Source organism: Bombus flavifrons, unplaced genomic scaffold (assembly GCF_040668555.2).
Source record: "Bombus flavifrons isolate JBK064 unplaced genomic scaffold, iyBomFlav1_principal scaffold0021, whole genome shotgun sequence".
NCBI classification, from domain to species: Eukaryota; Metazoa; Arthropoda; class Insecta; order Hymenoptera; family Apidae; genus Bombus; species Bombus flavifrons.
In genome coordinates, this window is record NW_027184766.1 from 568,086 (window position 1) to 575,277 (window position 7,192).

Here is a 7,192-nt window from a genome sequence, read left to right on the forward strand (position 1 = left end):
AGTCTTGCAGCTGCAGGATTCTACTATACAGGCGAGGCGGATATCGTAAGGTGCTTTGAATGTCAATTGCTGGCAAGTCAGTGGTCTGTGGGTGATATTCCCATGCAAATTCATGAGATGCGTTCTCCAGAGTGCAGATTTATCCGCAATGAACATTGTAATAATGTACCAATGGGAGCAGATCCAGCTAAAGTTCTACGGACAAGACGAAGAAATAGAAATATATCTTGTCCTTATGGTTTACATTATCAGGAGTCATTTGATTTTAATGACCATCGATTTTCACGAAACCCGACGGCATATGATCTCAGCCGTTTGGGACTAAAAGATGTTATGAAAGCAGCAATATTGGAATACGCTACATACGAATCCAGATTAAATTCATTCGCAACATGGCCTACATATATGACACAGACAAGTGAAGAATTAGCCCATGCAGGCTTCTTCTACACCGGAATAAATGATTTCACTACCTGTTACCATTGTGGAATTACTATAGGAAATTGGAGATCGGAAGAGGATCCATGGGAGAGACATATGATTTCGTCTCCCAGCTGTGGTCATTTTTTACCAGTACGGGGCTGGGAATATGTCAATAATGTAACAGGCCAGGAGTTATATGAAACTTCTGCAGAAGTAAGTACAAAAACTTAAAGCCTGAACCATATGTATAATTAATAATTAGAATATATACTTATGTACATTATATTTATTTCAGGCACCAATTGAAATTACAGATGAGAGTCCTGAGAGATCCAATAGTGAAAATGATACTAATGAAATAACTCTCGCTGAGAAAGTAGGTAAGTAATAAAAATAAAAACACAGATTCGTTAATTTGTCTGAAATCCGTATACATATAATAAATTCTATTATATATTGTATTTAAATATACTGTTTACTATTTTAGCTGCTCTGGAGCAAGAAAATCGAGCATTGAAAGATGCTCGTTCGTGTAAAGTTTGCACGGAACGACAAGCGACTATTACGTTCCTACCTTGTGGACATCTAGCTACTTGTCAGTACTGTTCGCCAGCATTCACAACGTGCATCATTTGTCGAAGAGAAGTCAAGGCCGTTACCCGTACATTTTTGGCGTAATGCATACACATGTAAAAATTAGCTTATTCATATCTCTTATATAAATATACTTTATAATTGTTTAACAATGACATACACACATTAAGATGTATGGTATCATGTATCGTTAAATTAAGTGTACAAATAGAAACATAATATTAAACTAATCAAATACATTTTTTCTCTATTTTTTTGGCTTTCTTTGTATTTTAAGTGTTACTTAATTAAACATTAGTTTGTATTATGTATCTTATTTTATCTGAATAAAGTTAACATTTACCGCATCTAACTAATTGTTCTTTGTTTTATTCCCCTTATTGTTAGTAAAATGAAATTGTATTACATATATATTTGAAATTGTATTATATATATATATATATATATATAAATTTCAAATCATAAGAATCATAGCTTACTTTTTCTTTTATTTATACTTTCTCTGTTTATGCATCGCTTATAATATTCTCTATTTAAAAATAGCTACCGCAGGAAAGGGATCAAAGACTAAAACATTTAATACTGAAGGAGATTTATTGTTAAATGTTTAGAGAAATTGCATCCTTCCAGTCTTCCCAGTTGTGTCCTTCAGCTTTCAGCAGATTCGTTTGGTACCATCTTGCTGCTGTTTTCTCTAAATACATTTTTAAACCTTTTACTTTCTCCTCATCACTTTTCATTTTATATTTTCTGCATTCTTCTTCATACTCTGATATCCAGCCTGTGGCTTCTTGAGTTCCATCAATTTGTTTTATACTAAAGTTTATTTCTTCTCTTTCACGCTTATCTCGTTTTTGGAGAGTTTCTAGAAGTCTTTCCATGTCCAGACTGGACTTCTCGGTTTCCGTCTTTATTTTCCTTGTGGGGGTAATTTCTGCTTCGTCTAGGAACATGTCTTGGAATACGAAGTTTAAGTCTGTATCGATATAAAGCGCTGCTGTCTCGTCATCCATTGTGAGTTTAACATTTCTATACTGGCCTACCTTGGTTAGACTGTTTGTGGCTTTCTTCACTGTTGCTGAACGGAATAATTCCGTCTTCTTATGGATTCTATGCTCTCTAGCTTCTCCCCTTTCGCGTTCTCGTTCATGACGATACGTAAGTTAACTTTCAGCGGCATGGCGTAGCGAAAATCGATTTATAAGGTTCAATTCTAGGATAATTCAGGGATCGATTCTGAAAATCGAGTTTATTGTGAAAATACTTAAATGAAATACAAGGGTAAACAACAATTAATAATTAACAACAATCAATAACAGTAATAATTAAATAAACAACAACCAATTAATAACAGTAAACAATAAATACGAATTTCTGTGCAATGTCTTCCTGAAAATTGATTTTCAACGACCTGAGCTACCGTTCTTTCTCCGTCAGTCTTCGATGTTTTAAATAATTACTCTTTCTTCTGTGATCTTGTCTATCTCCGATGTTGATCTCTGTCCGTCCGTTTGGGAAATGCGTGTCTCTGAAAATGGCTCTCCGTAAAACAAGGAAGGCCGCTCTGTCCGTGAAACAAAAGAAGTCGTGCTGTCCGTAAAACAGAGAAAGTCCCCTTGTTTATCCGCATTTGAACTCTTAGAGAGTTTACATATATATAACACACATAATTTAATAATATATTTACTTCTTGTTCGAGAAATATAGGCACGTATTGACCTAATCCGTAATGTTTTAGTAAAACAAACATCTTTGCTTCTTCTGAATTTAAAATTGCTCCTCTTGGAGGTGTCCTGTAACGTGGTGGTGTTGGTGTATTTTCTCCAGATACATTTTCATCATTCATATTTGGAGGACTATTTTGTTGGCGCAATGGACTACATTCAGGCACATATTCAAGAGTAGTATCAAGATCTTCTTTGTGTTGAATATTTCAATCTTGTAGCCGAATGGAATACAGTCTTATCTTTGCAAACAATACAGTTAAAATAAAATATCATAATTATTTTGTATATAATATAGAGTAGTAACTAACATACCTCTGCAAAGGTAGTTCGCTTACATTTTTTCTACTTTTTGAACAAGTTAGCATTACTACGCCTTCATCTTCATTTACAAATAATAGTTTATCTTTTATTTCATCTTCTATATTCAAATTAATTTCCTCATTATGTTTATTTTGTATAAAATATATATTTGGAGAAGTAGGTAACAGTTCGATCAGATTGCAAGTCAAGGTGAGTGAAATTAAACTATTCTGAACACTTTCTGAATGATTTGTCTTTAAAGCTAATGCATAAGGTATTAAAAGTTCTTTGCTTTAACATTCTCTATTGTGTCAGAAGCTTCAACTTTAAGAGTAATAGTTTTCCCTGTTAAGGTCTTAACGAAGACCTGCGTGTTTCTAGAACTGGGCAACTGTACAATAAGGCAAAAAGAATATATTAATGTGCAATATCGTGAAAAAACGTGCTGAGGTAGTAAATCCTAAAATAAACATTTTTTAAATATTTTTTTAACTTATAGAAACATTAATCATCTCAAATTTTGTTAAACAAAATGATGGCATCACAGCAGACTATCGGTTATTTGAAAACTCATCTAATATTTTTTTGCATAAATATGGAAGAAACAGCTGTTATACTTATATATATTGAAACATTTTATAGAATAGTGTGGATAGTTGCACACAAGACAATCTAAATTTATTTGATAAAACAGTATACAAAAGCATTCGAAGGACAATTCACAATAGAGAATGTCAAACAATGTACAACACGCGCGTATACACATATTTCTCAAATTATATATTCTATATTCCCTACAATGAAACATTGCAGTTAGGTATTACGGCCGCGTTTGGTGGGAAATAATGATTTTCTTGTGGATTTGTGTGGGTTATAGAATTCTGATAGGAGACTGCGAAAAAAATGAAAAGAAAAAAGAGGAAGATAAAAGGCGAACAATACTTGATGTATCCCCTTCTATTTCTAATGGATATGAGGAGTATGTTGTAATAGATACTGAAGTGCACTCAAGTATGTTCAACCAATAACGTTTATTACGCTTGATAACAATGAATAACAATTAACAGTTAACAACAGTTGATACATAACGACGATCAACAACAGCGACGATTGACCGTGTCACGTCCCGCGCTCCGCACGTGCCGTAACGAAGACGGAATATGTACAATACAAAAGAAAGAATTTAAATCAGAAAATAAATATTAATTAATGAATTAAACGAGTCGCGAACCAAACGAGTAAACCAGGAAATAAGAATAACTACAAAAGGAAAATAATTGAAACACCAGGAATAAATGTGTATATAAATATATTTTTATCAACGCAGCAACAACTTGGAGAGTTACATATAAATATAAACATATATGCCAAACACATAACAATTTAGTAAATATTAGAAATAAAACTTTTAATACTATGTAACAAATTACAAATATATATGTATATATGATATCAAATGGTTAACAGTCTAATGAATACATAACCTAAAATACACAATACTACACTATTAAAGAACTTATATAAAAATCACATTGATGGAAATATGTATATGTGTGCGTATTCTATACTATTAAATGAAATTAACAATCTGGTAAACATAAAATACATAATCAAAACTCGTGATCATTCTAGTAAGGAATTACATATGAAAACTATACTACGAAACATGCATGTATATATATATATATATACATATTATATATATTTATTATTATATATATATATATATAATCTAGATTTTTAACTAAGCTATTAATAATCTAAATGAACAATACTACTGTCATTTTAACAATAATAATAATAATAAATATATAGTCTAATTGCGGTAGAATAAGGGAAAACGAGCGACAGACAGGAAAATCAGTTCGATGAAACTAAAGACCCGCCACTGTAACCTCACTGATGACATTTGCGAACAGCCATGTTAGATTTACACGCGCGCGTCGGAACACACGCAATGATTGTACGCATTGGATAAATACGAAATACTATATTTCTCACTTCGACTATACGTCAAAACACCGAAACAAGATTTACACATAATCGATAAATAGATCCGAGATCAATAGAAGTCACTGTATGCTAGGGACATTCACGGGCGGCCATTTTGAAACATGCGCGCACTAATTCGTACGTGTTACAAAAAATAATAGTAATAAAATTATACTTTCGATGGGGAAAAGAAAAGAAAAGGAAAAGGAAAGAACAGCGAAAATAAAAATTTAATACAAAATGGAACGTCGTGCTGAGGTAGCAATAAATAATGACACGGGACAGGAATGCTGGGGATTGGTGGAAATCAGCCGCGACTGACGAATCATAAAACACATTGTTAACAATTTTATTATGCGAAAATTACTTTGTCAAATACAAAAAGTATAAAAAATATATATATATAATCGAGTAAAAAGAAAATATAAAACTAAACAAATATATTTAACAAACGTTACATCTAAAATGTATAAATATATATATATATATATATATATATATATATATATATATATATATATGTCGGGGTGAGATTGGAATTTTGGGCGCGTGGCAATTCTTCACGTGAGCTATCCATTGTTTAACACAACTAAGATTATATTTTCACGTATACACAAGTCTATTACAAAGATTAACAAATAATAAGTCTAGAGAATAATAAACTTAACAAATAATGAAGTTAGCGAAAGATATATTGAACGAATAATAAATTAAGCAAATAATAAAGTTAGTGGATAATAAGTTGAACGGTTAGTAAGTCTAACAGATAATAAAGCTAATGAATAAAACGTTTAACGGATAGTAAGTTCAATGAATAATATGGTTTACAAACAATAAGTTAATAATCGTTATAAACAATAATTTGAGTTCAAACGAATCCACGATCAACGGGATGACTCCTTACTAAGCGTAGACTGATCTTAAGCACAGAAACACGACGTGTCCCTCTCTAAAGCAGTCATAAGACGAATGCCAGTCTCGTGGAGATTTTTCTCCCTGTACGATTGCATTTTGTTTTCTATACCCGTTTGGAAGCATCGAGAAGGTTCCAAACGCCGTTGCTAGGCACACTCGTTGGAAGCATCGAGAAAGTTCCAAACGCCGTTGCTAGGCAGTTTCTGCCTGGAGTTTTGATTACTAATACAATGTATGTCCCATTGCATCGGCACCTCCGAGGCAACATCACACGTGGCTAGGCCCGCTCTCGAGGTCGCATGCCGCCACAACCACATTTCTCGGAGAACACATTCAACCACTCCAGACCTCCGTTAGATAAAACATCCATCCCGTGACCGTGACTACGTTCGGCGACCAATTGTCGCCTCGAACCCAATCTTGACATCACAAATCTCGAACAATTACAGCTATGATAAAATCCGGGCTAGACTACTAGAAGATGTTCCCAAAATTTCCAAGGAACGGCTTCGGCTTTCCTTTCATCTCCGACACGGCCATTCTGACTGTCACACGTCCTCGTGTGTAGCTAAAATACAGAGTTTTTTTTTTTAACATTAGACTCGTTGTAACTAATATTATCTACCATTCAGTTAAATGTTCCAAATAAGTCAAGGGTCCAGTTTGACAGCAAGATTCCGTTCGAAGGTTTAACAAACAAAGAAATGAAAGAGAACTCAAATTGGTAGTGTCATAGTTTGTATTTCGAAGTGCTAGTTGCATTCTGTGAGTCACCAGTCAGACCGCAACGACACGACAGATCATTTTCGATTCCGCACACGGGTGAATCTCAGATTGTTGGATCGTGTTACCACATTGGGCGTATTACGAAAGCGCAGAACATCTCACTGGACATATTACAAAAGCGCAGAACATCTCACTGGACGTCTTACGAACGCGCAGAGCACCACACTGGGTGTATTACTAAAGCGCAGAGGGTCACAGTGGACGTATTACGAACGCGCAGAGAGTCACAGTGGACGTATTACGAACGCGCAGAGAGTCACAGTGGACGTATTACGAACGCGCAGAGAGTCACAGTGGACGTATTACGAACGCGCAGAGAGTCACAGTGGGCGTATTACGAACGCGCAGAGCATCTCACTGGACGTATTACGAACGCGCACAGCACCACACTGGGTGTATTACTAAGGCGCAGAGGGTCACAGTGGACGTATTACGAACGCGCAGAGCATCTCACT